The sequence below is a fragment of the Schistocerca americana genome, chromosome 9, assembly GCF_021461395.2.
Source record: "Schistocerca americana isolate TAMUIC-IGC-003095 chromosome 9, iqSchAmer2.1, whole genome shotgun sequence".
In the NCBI taxonomy this organism is placed as follows: domain Eukaryota; kingdom Metazoa; phylum Arthropoda; class Insecta; order Orthoptera; family Acrididae; genus Schistocerca; species Schistocerca americana.
The window spans coordinates 106,674,952-106,691,063 of NC_060127.1; the positions used below are offsets into that span (position 1 = coordinate 106,674,952).

Sequence of the window (16,112 nt, forward strand, 5' to 3'; positions counted from 1 at the left end):
GGTTAGCACACTGGACTCGCATTCGGGAGGACGACGGTTCAATCCCGTCTCCAGCCATCCTGATTTAGGTTGTCTGTGATTTCCCTAAATCGTTTCAGGCAAATGCCGGGATGGTTCCTTTGAAAGGGCACGGCCGATTTCCTTCCCCATCCTTCCCTAACCCGAGCTTGTGCTCCGTCTCTAATGACCTCGTTGTCGACGGGACGTTAAAAAACACTAACCTAACCTAACCTGCGCATGCTTGCCTGTTAGCCAGGCAGGCAAGCTGCCGCACGTTATCAGTAGAACGGGCTGGCCGCCTTGTTCCCCCCCCCCCCCCCCCCCCCCCCCACACAGCCCTGCCGTGCCGTGCCCAACCCAAGCAGGCTAAAGGAATCTCGCTTGTCTGCCTGTCTCCCCGACGTGTTGCACTACTTAGCAGTTTATGAGAGAATCAAACGCCTACGGCCGTCCTTGTGATTTTATTTATTTTGTAGGTACCCACTTTCGGCGCTTCAACGCGCCATCTTCAGGGCTGTAGTTGATGCTGAAGGGATTGACACGATCCCCACAAACAGGGTGTAATTTTAAGTTGACAAATCAGAATAACTCGAAAAATAAGCTTCATACGAAAATATGTGTACAATCTAAAGTCGATAATTTTCTAGGGAGACATCTGCTGGTGCTAAAATTAGCCCGCATTCCCCAACCCCCTGAAGGTGTGAAGGGAGCCAACTTTAAAATTTCAATGGAAACCCCCATTTTTTATTGCAGAATCAGATTCTACATAAAAAAAAACTACATGCATTTTGTGCTGAACATTTGTTTTGATTCGTGGTAGCTGGCGCTGTAATTCAAGAAAATCCATGTTCTCATTTTTGTATGGAAAATGCTTACGGATAGATAAAAAATACTTACTTACTTCGTAAATTTTGGATCGTTAAAACTAAAACTTTCCCTCTCTCCGCATTTTTAGATTAGACTGATTTATCGTGTAAGCGAAGTTTAACGAGTTCTTTTTAGCACGTTTCGTTTTTTAGGGTCAACTGCCACTTTTCGCACCATTCAGATATCTTTCGTAAATCGTTTTGCAGTTTGTTTTCATCTTCTGATGACTTTATTAGTCGATAAACGACAGCGTCATCTGCAAACAACCGAAGACGGCTGCTCAGATTGTCTCCCAAATCGTTTATATAGATAAGGAACAGCAAAGGGCCTGTAACACTACCGTGGGGAACGCCAGAAATCACGTCTGTTTTACTCGATGACTTTCCGTCGATTACTACGAACTGTGACCTCTCTGACAGGAAATCACAAATCCAGTCACATAACTGAGACGATATCCCATAAGCACGCAGTTTCACTACGAGCCACTTGTGTGGTACAGTGTCAAAAGCCTTCCGGAAATCCAGAAATACGGAATCGATCTGAAATCCCTTGTCAATAGCACTCAACACTCCATGTGAATAAAGAGCTAGTTGTGCTTCACAGGAACGATGTTTTCTAAACCCACGTTGACTGTGGGTCGATAGGCCGTTTTCTTCGAGGTAATTCATAATGTTCGAACACAATATATGTTCCAAAATCCTGCTGCATATCGACATTAACGATATGGATCTGTAATTTAGTGGATTACTCCTACTTCCTTTCTTGAATATTGGTGTGACCTGTGCAACTTTCCAGTCTTTGGGTACGGTCGCAGTTTCGAACCCTGCCTCGGGCATGGATGTGTGTGATGTCTTTAGGTTGGTTAGGTTTAAGTAGTTCTAAGTCTAGGGGACTGATGAGCTCAGATGTTACGTTCCACACTGCTTACAGCAATTTGAACCATTTTGGAACATTTATGGTACATAATCAAGAGGCCATTCTGTGCACAAAATCCTGCACCGGCAACACTTTCGCAGTTATGAACAGTTGTAGAGGCAGCATGAGTCAGTATTTGTGCAGGGGACTTCAAACGGCTTGTTGAGTCAAGTTGGTGCACTACACGTCGGGCGAAAGGAGGTCCGATCCGATATTACGAGGTATCCCGTGACTCTTGTCTCCTCAGTGTAAGTGTTCTATATGCACTTTATATCACATTACATACTGATTTTAGTTAATAATATAACGTGTAGCAATGTAGGAGCATTTAAATATCTTGGAAGTACGGTCACAGTGTGCATGAAATGTCATCAGGGAGTGAAAACTCGCACTGCTACAGTGAAGGAGACATTCAATAGGAGTAGATTTTGATGTGGCAGGCTAGATAAAGATTCAAGGAAAAGACTCGCAAAGTGCAGACACATGTTCACTGAGACGAGGGTATAAAAAAAAAGTGCAGATGCATTTGAGGTGCGGATGTGGAAGAGAAAGGATAAGCTACATGGAAAAAGTGGGTAGCATAAGAGTGGTTCAAATGGTTCTGAGCACTATGGGACTTAACTGCTGTGGTCATCAGTCCCCTAGAACTTAGAAGTACTTAAACCTAACTAACCTAAGGACATCACACACATCCATGCCCGAGGCAGGATTCGAACCTGCGACCGCAGCGGTCACGCGGTTCCAGACTGAAGCGCCTTTAACCGCACGGCCACACCGGCCGGCGCATAACAGTGTTCGGGAGGGCTGGTGAGAGAAGAAATCTGCTGCGGGTTATAAGAGAAACGTAGAACTGAATGGGACATTCGTTGAGACAGGAGCGTTTGTTAACAGAGGTTTTGGGAGGACTATTTTGTGGGAGGAGATTGAGTGGAAGGAAGAGGTACAACACGATAAATGACATCAAGGGAAGCGGAAATTTCGCGGATCTGAAGAGGATAGCAGAAGGCAGGAAATCGTGGAGAGTTACCATGCGAAAATCTGGCTTTCGGCGCAACAGTAATTACGGCGATAACGATGCTGCAGCAAGGATGCCTGAATACAGTGTCACAACATTTCAAATAAAGGAAGGGGGAAAAACCTGTAATGTTTAGTCCTCTCCGTTATAGTGATCGGCGTAAAAATGGCATTACGACCAAAACTGGTCGACAAGCCACATTTCTCCGTAAAGCAAATTATTGTCGTTCTAAAAATGAATTTTTCTCCATACCATAGAAATATATGGTAAAAGTTATTTAGTCCGTCCATTGGAATTTTCGTAGTATTTTGTACGACGTATACTATTCCAAAATACCTATTATCTAGTATAGGTTTTCTCGATTTACTTTGCAGCTTTAGTATTTATAACGAAAAATGTGTTAAATGCGACAAAGTGCGTTAAATACGGGTCGAACGTACACAAGAGGCTACTCTACACATCGATCTTTAGCACAACCCTTGTCTGATATTCTCATTCGTTGGCTTCGCTAACTCGCATTCGAAATATCACCGCAATACCTAACCTAGACCTCCGGCTCCGTAACAGATGAATCTGTCAGCACAGCCAAGATTTCAAGGTGGGAAGGGCAGCATCGCATTCTAGCCAACGTAGCGGCAACTCGTGTGCTGCTAAACGGTGGAATGAAATAGCACAATAAGAGCAAATACAAAAAATTGTAGGATGGGTGAAGTTTACATAGAAGACATTTTCACTAGCTTTCTTTTAGCATCTGTACCACTCAAGTTCAGACTATTTAGGACACTGTACTCGGAATGAGTAGACTCAATGTTTGGCTCTGGTCACCTACCGTAATGAAGTATTCTCTAAACAACTTCAAAGGTAGTCCCCTCAACGATGTCAAAGGTCTCTAATGACTTCTACACTGTATTCAAATCTTGCGTTCTTCAGTATAAAATTATCTATGAAGTTTTTGATGATTATCAGTTTGGCTTTAGGAAAAATAAAGGCAACAGAGAGGCAGTTCTGACGATGTGGTTGACAATGAAAGCAGCACTGAAGAAACCTCAAGACATATCTATAGTATTTGTTGATCGGAGAAAAGCTTTCGACCGCAAGACCGCTACGGTCGCAGGTTCGAATCCTGCCTCGGGCATGGATGTGTGTGATGTCCTTAGGTTAGTTAGGTTTAACTAGTTCTAAGTTCTAGGGGACTAATGACCTCAGCAGTTGAGTCCCATAGTGCTCAGAGCCATTTGAACCATTAAGAGCTTTCGACAACGTAAAATGGTCCAAGATATTTGAAATTCTGAGAAAAATAAGGGCAAGCTCTAGGGAAAGACGGGAAACACACAACATGCACAAGAATCAAGAGGGAATTACAAACGTGGGAGACCAAGAAAGAAGTGCTCATATTACAAATAGGTAAGACACGGATGTAGTCTATCGCCCCTACTGTTCAAACTATACATCGAAGAAACAGTGACTGAAATATAAGAGAGTGTCAAGAGTGGGCTTAAACTTCAAGGTGAAAGGATAGCAGTGATATTCGCTGACGACATTGCTATCGTCAGTGAAAGTGAAGAATTACAGGACCTGAAGGATGGAATGAACAGTCTAATGAGCACAGAATATGGATTGAGAGTAAATCGAAGGAAGACGAAAGTAATAAGAAGTCGCAGAAAAATAGCAAGAAACTTATCAGAATTGGATATCACGAAGTAGACGAAGTTAGGAAGTTTTCCTACCTAGGCAGCAAAATAACCCATGATGGGCACAGTAGGAAGGATATAATAAGCTGACTAGTACTGACTAAAGGGCAGTCCTGACTAAGAGAAGTCTACCAGTACCAAACGTAGGCCTTAATCTGAGGAATAAATTTCTGAGAATGTACGTTTGCAGTACAGCTTTGTATGGTAGTTAAATATGGGCTGTGCGATAACCGGAGTAGAAGAGAATCAAAGCATTTGAGATGTGGCGCTACAGGTGGGATAATAAGGTGAGGGATGAGGGGGTTCTTCGCAGGATTGGCGAGGAAAGGAATATGTGGAACGTATTTACAAGAAGAAAGGACGGGATGACAGGACATCTGCTAAGATATTAGGGAATAACTTCCATGGTATTAGAGGGAGTCGTAAAGGGTAAAAACTGTAGAGGAAGGCAGAGATTGGAATACATTCTACAAATAATTGATGACTTAGAGTGCACGGGCTATTATGGGACGGAAAGCTCGGCACAGGAGAGGATTTTCTGAAAGACCGCATGAAACTAGTCAGAAGATAAAAATAATAATGAAGAGGTTATACAGAAATAGGAGGCGGGGGGGGGGGGGGGGGGGGGACATGTGACAGTCATAAAGGGAAATACAACATCAAAAATCGTACTGAACTGTCGACCCGTAGAGAAGGGACCTTTAGGCGTGTAGAGGAACATGAGAACGTAGCAGAGAAAAGGCGAACAGCTGAGGGAAGTAGAAGAGAAAGAAGAAGACATTCTTCGGTGGACGTGGACTTGTTGTTCTGTGACCAGCAGCGTGAATGGCGAGCCTTTATCTGGCACTATATACAGGGTGCAAATTTTACGTTGACAAACCAGAATAACTCGAAAAATAAGCTTCACACAAAGAAGTGTGTAGAATCCAAAATTGATTATTTTCGAGGGAGACATCTGCTGGTGCTAAAATTAGGCCGCCACCCAAGCCCCCTGGAGCTGGGGCGGGTGGCAACTTCAAAATTTCAAATTGGAACCCCCATTTTTTATTGCAGAATCAGATTCTACGTAAAAAAAACTACGTTTATTTTGTCTTAAAAATTTGTTTTGATTCTTGGTAGTTGGCGCTGTAATTCAAGAAAATCCATGCTCTCGTTTTTGCGTGGAAAATGATTACGGACAAATAAAAAGTACTTATTTATCTCGTAAATTTTGATTCGCTAAAACTAAAACTTTCCCTCTCTCCCCATAGGGTGGAGTTCGAGATAGAGGAACTAGAGTTTTACAAACGTTGACCCAAATACTGTATTAATTTTTTCCGCAGATCCGGATAAGTTTTGTTTGTTTCGTGGTCATGAGGCCACACAACTTTTAAATATTAAACGAATTATCTGACTAGCTAACTAACTAACTTACTAACCAAACTTCCTACTTTTTATTTATCCGTAACAATTTTTCACGCAAAAATGAGAACATGGATTTTCTTGAATTACAGCGTCAACTACCAAGAATCAAAACAAATGTTTAAGACAAAATGTACGTAGTTTTTTATGTAGAGTCTGATTCCGCAATAAAAAATGGGGGTTCCCATATGAAATTCTTAAGTTGCCTTCAGCTCCACCCACAGGGGGCGGGGGTGGTGGGCTAATTTTAGCACCAGCAGATGTCCCCCCCGAAAAGAATCAACTTTGGATTCTACACTTTTTTTTGTGTGGAGCTTATTTTTCGAGTTACTCTGGTTTGTCAACTTTAAAGTTACTCCCTGTATAGAGAGCTAGTTGGGCAGACACGAGACCGTTAGTGTAAGACCACTGCAGACGGGATGGATGACAGGTGTTGTTCCTTTCCCCAAATACAAGACTTCGGCTCAACTATGAAAGCTGCGTGGGAAGGAATCCTGCGCGATGGTGTTTGCCGCGCTGCAAGTATGTGAACTCTGTACTCCAATGCTATGCAGCAGAATTTAATCATTGCTCGCACAACGAAAAGAAATGCACTCTATATGAAGCAATATATATGGAGAAGAATTGGGTGGGAGGGGAGGGTGGAAGAAAGGCGAACCTCTTGCTAGTTTTTTAATGTCCTCGTTAATTCATACCGATAAAACGAATATTGCAATAGACTAATTTCGGACCGCTCTATCGAATGGGCGCGTAAAATTCCGGTTTAAAAATAATTTTGTTTGTAACGGAAATCAAATCGACGCTTTCGGTCGACACTGTTGGTCGCATGAAAGACATGGTGAGCAGTATTTCCTTGGGGTTACACGTTGCAAAAACGAAGTTGCAAATATATGCCGAAACGAGGTACTCCCTTGAATATCCTGTGCTGGTTTATGCATAGCCGGGGCATGACAACTCATCAGAATGAAGAAAGATGCACGGATGAAATGGTACGAGTGGCCGGATCATTTGCAGTGAACCGGGACAGAAGGGATATTTTTGTAACTTTTTCGCTGTACTTGAGGACAATATCATGGAAATGAAAGAGGATGTAGATGAAGATGAAATGGGAGATATGATACTGCCTGAAGAGTTTGACAGAGCACTGAAAGACCTGAGTCGAAACAAGGCCCAGGGAGTAGATAACATTCCATTAGAACTACTGACAGTCTTGGGAGAGCCAGTCCTGACAAAACTCTACCATCTGCTGAGCAAGATGTATGAGACAGGCGAAATACCCTCAGACTTCAAGAAGAATATAATAATTCCAATCTCAAAGAATGCAGGTGTTGACAGATGTGAAAATTATCGAACTATCAGTTTAATAAGCCACGGCTGCAAAATACTAACATGAATTCTTTACAGACGAATGGAAAAACTGGTAGAAGGCAACCTCGGGGAAGATCAGTTTGGATTCCGTACAAATATTGGAACACGTGAGGCAATACTGACCTTACGACGTATCTTAGAAGAAAGAGCAAGGAAAGGCAAACCTACATTTCCAGCATTTGTAGACTTAGAAAAAGCTTTTGACAATGGTGACTAGAATACTCTCTTTCAAATTCTAAAGGTGGCAGGGGTAAAACACAGGGAGCGAAAGGCTATTTACAATCTGTACAGAAACCAGATCGCAGTTATAACAGTCGAGGGGCATGAAAGGGATGCAGTGGTTGGGAAGGGAGTGAGACAGGGTTGTAGCCTCTCCCCGATGTTATTCAATCTGTATATTGAGCAAGCAGTAAAGGTAACGAAAGAAAAATTAGGAGTAGGTATTAAAATCCATGGAGAAGAAATAAAAACTTTGAGGTTCGCCGATGACATTGTAATTCTGTCAGAGACAGCAAGGGACTCGGAAGAGCAGTTGAACGGAATGGACAGTGTCTTGAAAGGGGGATATAAGATGAACATCAACAAAAGCAAAACGAGGATAATGGAATGTAGTCGAATTAAGTCGAGTGATGCTGAGGGAATTACATTAGGAAAAGAGACACTTAAAGTAGTAAATAAGTTTTGCTATTTGGGAAGCAAAATAACTGATGATGTTCGAAGTAGAGAGGATATAAAATGTAGACTGGCAATGGCAAGGAAAGCGTTTCTGAAGAAGAGAAATTGGTTAACATCGAGTATAGATTTAAGCGTCAGGAAGTCATTTCTGATAGTATTTGTATGGAGTGTAACCATGTATGGAAGTGAAACATGGATGATAAATAGTTTGGACAAGAAGAGAATAGAAGCTTTCGAAATGTGGTGCTACAGAAGAATGCTGAAGATGAGATGGGTAGATCACATATCTAATGAGGAGGTATTGAATAGAATTGGAGAGAAGAGAAATTTGTGGCACAACTTGACTAGAAGAAGGGATCGGTTGGTAGGACATGTTCTGAGGCATCAAGGGATCACCAATTTAGTATTGGAGGGCAGCGTGGAGGGTAAAAATCGTAGAGGGAGACCAAGAGATGAATACACTAAGCAGATTTAGAAGGATGTACGCTGCAGTAGGTACTGGGAAATGAAGAAGCTTGCACAGGATAGAGTAGCATGGAAAACTGCAGTCTCAGGACTGAAGACCACAACAACAACAGCTTGAAGCCCTTCTCAAAATGAATGTCCCGCCCGGCAATAGAGTGCGCGCTTGTGAAACTTCCTAGCAATCAAAAGTGTGTGCCGTAACAGGATTCGAACCCACAACCACGCATTCCCACGAGCTGTATTACCTCAGCACCGACTCTCGTGACTACTATACTTGAGTCTGCTGGTGCGTCACTCTAGTATCCCGTTACCCTACAGCAATGCCAGTGTTCCCTGCGGGAAAGGAAAAGACCGAAGCCCAGGCTGGCACACATTTTTACCGATTAGAAAATTTTATGCAACTTTGTTTGGAATCAGGCACAGTGGATGCATCTTACTTAATTTACCATGATACTTCATCGTTTACGTGAAAATTTGTATGTTTCTACCACCCATGGAGGTTCGATGAATCATTTTATTCGGTTTCCATGGGTGTTCCTGCGCACGTGATCGGCTTTACTGCACAAGAAAGTCGCTAGCCAACAGAAATGCACTGAACCTATCTGACTGGACCACGTGGAACATGCTAAAACATAAAAACAAGAAAACTACAGATATTCGCTTGGAGAAGACGAAAATTTTTGAGACATCCATGCAGAGAAGCTAATGCACCTCAACCAGCACTCACGAGGTATGAATTGCCATTGTGAATGAATACAATACCTGTTTTAATGCTTTTGGAAAATAATAATTTTCACGGCCCATACTATTACGAGGACTCAATATATGTTTGCTTTTACAGAAAAAATAAAAAAAATGTTCAAATGTACGTGAAATCCTATGGGACTTAACTGCTAAGGTCATCAGTCCCTAAGCTTACACACTACTTAACCTAAATTATCCTAAGGACAAACACACACACCCATGCACGAGGGAGGACTCGAACCTCCGCCGGGACCAGCCGCACAGTCCATGACTGCAGTGCCGCAGACCGCTCGGCTGATTCCGCGCGGCAGAAAAAAAAAAAAGAAAAAAAAAATTCAACACGGTTGTGACATTATCAGTGGGCGTTTGCTTGTTTATTTTGGAAACATACCGAAGAACACTTGTGGGGCGATACATGTTCAGTATGGAATTATCAGTCACGAAATGTGACGAAGTACTGTTCATAAACCATCCGAAAACGATAAGCCTGGGCAATTGATTTCGCGCAAACAGTTTCGTTATCCCCACGGTATAGAGCTGTATTTTAGCAAGTTTTAAAAAAAGCAATGAGCTCTTGTAAGCGTACCATACCTGCCGGGAGCCAGCGGCTTTTCAATAACGACGTTTACGATATGAGCGACCGTTCTTCCCGTAGTCACGTCGCGAGAGGAGGCAAAAAGTGTTTTGTATTGAATTTTTTAGACGAAACTTCGACAGTAGCGAAGCAGTGGAAATTGAATGAGGAGGGGCAGAAAATCAACTGGGGAATTCACAGCGAAAAATGTCAATAAGAAGTTGTTATGAAAGCTGCGGTCTAACTCACATGCGTCTCAAGTGTTTACAGCTTAACGACCGCGTGTGAATGACAACAATCATTAATTGTCATCTGTGATTTCTCATGGGCGATTCATTAATTTTCATGAGGACTTCCCGTGAATGGCACCAACCGCAGGAAGTGAAGCAGGAGTGGGATGACGACATTAGTGTTTGGCGTCCCGTCGACAACTGTGTCTTCAGCGAGGGAGCACAAGCTCGGACTGCGGAAGCACGGAGGAGAACAGCGGCCGTGCACTTTCGAGGGAACCATTCCGGTATTTGCCTTAAGTAATTTACGGGAATGCTAAATGAGGATGGCCGGACGCGGGTTTGAAACGTCGTCCTCGCGAATGACAGTGTGCTGACCACTGCGCTATGCCGTTAGGCAATCCAACCAGAGTGTAAATACTATACTGCAAACATAGAGACAACTGCGGGGTCAAACTGGAACTTGGTAGAGGTGAAAGAGGTGTCTGACAAACAGTGGTTGTAGTATTATAAGTGTCGCTCATGAGAATTATTGAATATAAACCAAGAGAATCCATTTATGTATAAAATTTCAACTAAAAAGAATCCAGCTGTGTTACAATGGAAACAGCGTGTCATGGACCGTATCGCTGTTATTGCCTTGATTAAATGTATGTGGCTTCCTTACCCGCAACTACGTAAGTTGCTTTTTGTTATGCAGGGTGTATCAAGAAGAATCATCCAATTTGGCACGTCTAATTTCCGAAACTAATAAACCTATACAATAAATTTTGTTTTTTTGATGAACGGGAAATTGAAAAGGGTTTTTGTCATACGTTTTCATAAGTGTTCAATATCCCCCCTTTGAGATTCAAGGGATATGTCGATGTGGTATCCAGATTGTTCCCACACTGCAGCGAGCATGTCTTGAGATACAGCTGTCACAGCTGCTGTGATGCGATGTCTCAGTCCATTCATTTTCATTGTTGTTGGTAATTGAGGGACGTAAACAGAGTTTCTTATGAACCCCCCCGCAAGAAATAATCACATACAGTCAGGTCAGGTGACCTTGGAGGCCAATAATGTAAGGCTGCATCATTACGTCCAGTACGACCGACCCATCGTTCAGTAAACCTTTGATTTAAAACTTCCCGCCCTTCCACATGCCAGTGTGGCGGTGCTCCATCGTGTTGGTTTGCTCTTTTCAACAGTATGTTGTTCACGTACATATCCCAAATAACATAGTTATGATTTTTTAAAATCGGATGATTCTTCTTGATACACTGTATTTGCCATCGTGAATAACCATGACTATACAAAATTGTTAAGGCTTTCGTGGCCACTTGTTGACAAACTGCCTATTGGCTTCTATCTCGGGTTCTTCGGCCGACGTTCATCTGATGATATTACCGACGTTTCGCCAGCACGAGTAGCTGGCATTGTCAAAGCTTCACCCTCCATTGCCGATGGTGAACTGGAGCCGAGGTCGCGGCCGCAGACTATATGTACGTGGCGCGCCAACGTCCGCCAGGTACATATAGTCTGCGGCCGCGAGCTCGGCTCCAGTTCACCACCGGCAGTGGAGGGTGAAGCTTTGACAATGCCAGCCACTCGTGCTGGCGAAACGTCAGTAAAATCATTAGATGAACGTTGGCCAAAGAACCCGAGACAGAAGCCAATAGGCAGTTTGTCAACCATGACTATCTTGGATCTTTTCCATTTGGTCTGTGTTTGTATAGAAAAACAACAATTTGGCAATTGTGAGTCAGCCAATGATACAAAGCACTTTGTTAATTGTTTACTTATTTATTGCCCAAACTAGTTGCGGCGACGAATATAGTTGCAGATGACATGGTGTACGCTGAGAAAATACGGCAACAGAGAAAGCACGTGGCAAAAACGATGGATGGGCAAAGATAGTATGAAACTATCCAAAGACAACCATATTTAAGAAAACGAACAGTAAAAATGTAATTCGTTTCTATAACTGCACTATTTTCTGCATGTTTTAGATTTAAAGACCCACGGATGATGGCGGTATTTGTCGCCGGAACTACTTTGGGGAAGAAACAAGTAAATAAATAAAAAAGTCTTTTCCATCAAGGCGGACTCACAATTCCGATATTGTTGTGAATAACCATCGAAGTATAGCAAGAGGGGACGAGTTGACGGTTACACATTGACGATGTTGCAACTGTGGTGAAATGTATTTCGATTGACGCTGGCAAAGATCGTGAAAGAAACCGGGTGCTATTAATTGCAAGGGGGGAAAAATTGACAATAACTGGCAGTACTCTCAGTTTACTCGTAACAACAAAAATGTGTACTAACCGTCATAACCGAACACTTCTTTGCATTCGTGACAGAAAACTGTACTGAAGATGCCAACTGCGATCTGCAGAAATCTGCCGCTGTGTGGCCTCACACGTGCTAGCTGATCCACGTGGCGTAGCCGAAGGAGAAGGCACTACGTCACCGCAGCCACCTTAACAGGATCAGACGGTGCGAACCGGCAATCCGCGAAGCCAACAAAAACACTCACAGCCACATACACACACACACACACATACACACTTGTGCACAGTTTCTAGCGCCGCCGTTTCCGCGTCGCGGCCAGGACTGAGGTTCAGCGACTTTTTATCTGCGAATTTGGTTGTAGAAATCCTCGAATTCCATGTGTTCACGCGTTGTCGAAGAATTTTTTACAATGTCGAGATTCTGAGATTGGTCTCAGCGACTGTTTGACTCGAGAAGATTTCTTGACATAGCAGGCTGTCGAAGGCGAAATTCCTATCGCTTTTCTTTATGTGGAGAATCGTTACTGGTCCAGCCTTCTATTGTGCCAGGTAAAATCACTGGCCGGATCGTTGTAATACGGAGATGCGACTAGTAACAGCTGCGAGAGATGCAGTCGGTTCCGGTATAAAGAAGCTCAGAGGCTGCCACGGCGCGCGTAGGCTGCTGGTCGGAGTTTGGCACTTCGCTCGACACTTTGGCGCGCGCGACACTACAATAGCGGGACGCCTCCGATGCTGCGGTGATGGCACCGGGCGACGGACTGAGGTTGGTCGCGGCCTGGCGGCGCAAGGAACGACGGGTGGAGGGGTGGCGGTAGCGGAGCGGGAGGGGAGGAGGGCAACGCACTGCGCGGAACGGCCAGGGGCGCCGGGAGGGGGAAGGGGTGCCTGGTGGGGGCACGGTCGGCGCCGCCCCCACTCCACCTGCCGCGCCACCTGACAGGGAGGGAGAGGGGGTGGACAGGTGGCCGTTACGATTCTCCCGCGCACGGTACGAACTGGAAGCTCAGCCGAGCACCGCTGAATGGGGGCGACCGTGCGGACACTCACCAGGGAGTGGACGCGAGCCAGCAAGCAGTGGAAGGCGCTACACTGTCTCTGTTGACGAGGTCGACCACACAGACTGTGTTGTGAAATTTTTATATAAATACGTAAAGCTGCAACGAGTGACATTTTCTTAAAATAGTTACTTTTTTCATAAACAGGTTTCCGAACCTTTTTCCAATCTCATCTTGAGATGGTGCACAGGAGGTTACACTATTATTTCGAAGCGTAAAGCCCGTTTTACACTAGCGACTTCTCTGGTCAAATTTGACTACGCGAGCGAGATCCGTGCCTGCGTGTAAATTAGCAATCAAACAATGACGTCAATGATCTACTGACTGTTCCGAGTATAAAGGCGAGACCAGACGACGTTGGGATCACATATTTACTTCGAACTTTGTACACCTTTAGTCGTTGTTGTTGTTGTGGTCTTCAGTCCAGAGACTGGTTTGATGCAGCTCTCCATGCTACTCTATCCTGTGCAAGGCTCTTCACCTCCCAGTACCTACTGCAACCTACATCCTTCTGAATCTCCTTAGTGTATTCATCTCTTGGTCTCCCTCTACGATTTCTACCCTCCACGCTGCCCTCCAATACTAAATTGGTGATCCCTTGATGCCTCAGAATATGCCCTACCAACCGATCCCTTCTTCTACTCAAGTTATGCCACAAACTCCTCTTCTCCCCAATTCTATTCAAAACTTCCTCATTAGTTATGTGATCTACCCATCTAATCTTCAGCAGTCTTCTGTAGCACCACATTTCGAAAGCTTCTATTCTCTTCTTGTCCAAACTATTTATCGTCCATGATTCACTTCCATACATGGCTACACTCCAAATAAATACTTTCAGAAACGACTTCCTGAACCTTAAATCTATACTCGATGTTAACAAATTTCTCTTCTTCAGAAACGCTTTCCTTTCCATTACCAGTCTACATTTTATATCCTCTCTACGTCGACCATCATCAGTTATTTTGCTCCCCAAATAGCAAAACTCCTTTACTACTTTAAGCCTCTCATTTCCTAATCTAATTCATGCAGCATCACCTGATTTAATTCCACTGCATTCCATTATCCTCGTTTTGCTTTCGTCGATGTTCATCTTATATCCTCCTTTCAAGACACTGTCCATTCCGTTCAGCTGCTCTTCCAGGTTCTTTACTGTCTCTGACAGAATTACATTATCGTCGGCGAACTTCAAAGTTTTTATTTCTTCTCCATGGATTTTAATTCCTACTACGAATTTTTCTTTTGTTTCCTTTACTGCTTGCTCAATACACAGATTGAATAACATCGGGAATAGGCTACAACCTTGTCTCACTCCCTTCCCAACCACTGCTTCCCTTTCATGCCCCTCGACTCCTATAACTGCCATCTGGTTTCTGTACAAATTGTAAATAGCCTTTCGCTCCCTGTATTTTACCCCTGGCCGGCCGCGGCGGTCTAGCGGTTCTAGGCGCTCAGTCCGGAACCGCGCGACTGCTACGGTCGCAGGTTCGAATCCTGCCTTGGGCATGGATGTGTGTGATGTCCTTAGGTTAGTTAGGTTTAGGTAGTTCTAAGTCCTAGGGGACTGATGACCACAGATGTTAAGTCCCATAGTGCTCAGAGCCATTTGAACCATTTTATTTTACCCCTGCCACCTTCAGAATTTGAAAGAGAGTATTTCAGTCAACATTGGCAAAATCTTTCTCTAAGTCTAGAAATGCTAGAAACGTAGGTTTTCCTTTCCTTAATCTATTTTCTAAGATAAGTCGTAGGGTCAGTATTGCCTCACGTGTTACAACATTTCTACGGAATCCAAACTGATCTTCCCCGAGGTCTTTAAAACAACATAATGCGCAAGTGGTAAGTTGCACTACTCTGACAACTCTGTGAAAATCACGAGAGAAGTTTTACGCGTCTGTTGTTTGGCGTACGTACTTGCGCGTAGGCGGCGGAGATAGGAGTTCATGCTGGTCGAGTGGCTAGCGCTCTAGCTTCGTATGACGACCGTGAATAAGGCGACGGTTCGACTCCTAACTTCTGAATCTATATTTTTTCATCACTGGTCATATTATTTAATTTGTATGGTATTTGAGGGATAATATAATTTAAAAAACACATACACACACATCTATTTGCATGAAGCTTTAGTGAACATTATATTATTTGGCTACTCATTATTTTTAATTAAATTATATTATCAAACCAAACTTATATCTAAAAGTAAACTAAGAAGCACATAGTTTTCCTAAAAATGTATGCTTGTCGCGATTCGCGAAATCCCTTATACATTCAATCTGGTAAGTTCTTCAAATTTTTGAGAATAAGGCGTATTTCCATAGCAACCGCCGATGTACGAATGCAGACATTGTTTTCGTGGTCGGAATGTCAACCCGTGAGATATCTTTCGCAGTACACAATAATCTATGATCATCTGATGCCTGCTTCACCGGGCTAGGACGCCGTTTCTACGGCAACTATCGATGCACTTTAGTAACATCGTTCCGCTATTATTACAGAAATGTTGGTGTGGTTCCGCCATAGTACAGCCCTTTTATGGCGCTGACATCAGAAGAGAGCAAAATTAACCGTATTTCTGTGGTATCACATAAGCGTAACATACGACGTATCTCCCCCTAGTACAATCTTTGACAACACCACTAACGTCCACAGCGGAACAGGACGCTATCTCCATGGTAACCCTCGATTATCCATGTAAACGCTGGGGCAACGACAACCTTTGGTGCAGATTTGTAGTTCTGAGTTTAGAAGGCAGCATACTCTAAGCCTATTTTACACCAATGAACCATTTTAATAGTATAATTTATATTCATTGGCGAATAATGATCAATAATTGACA

At 43.5% G+C, this 16,112-nt stretch overlaps 1 protein-coding gene across 1 annotated transcript in view; it reads right to left on the minus strand.

Moving 5' to 3' along the window:
• LOC124550612 (protein PALS1-like) overlaps nucleotides 1–12,966 on the minus strand; it is a 570,361-nt gene extending 557,395 nt beyond the window's left edge. Inside the window, exon 1 of the mRNA XM_047125331.1 lies at nucleotides 12,256–12,966. The gene's annotated coding sequence lies outside the window, so the exon portion shown is untranslated. The remainder of the gene's footprint in view (nucleotides 1–12,255) is intronic.
• Between the last annotated feature and the right edge of the window lie 3,146 nt (nucleotides 12,967–16,112).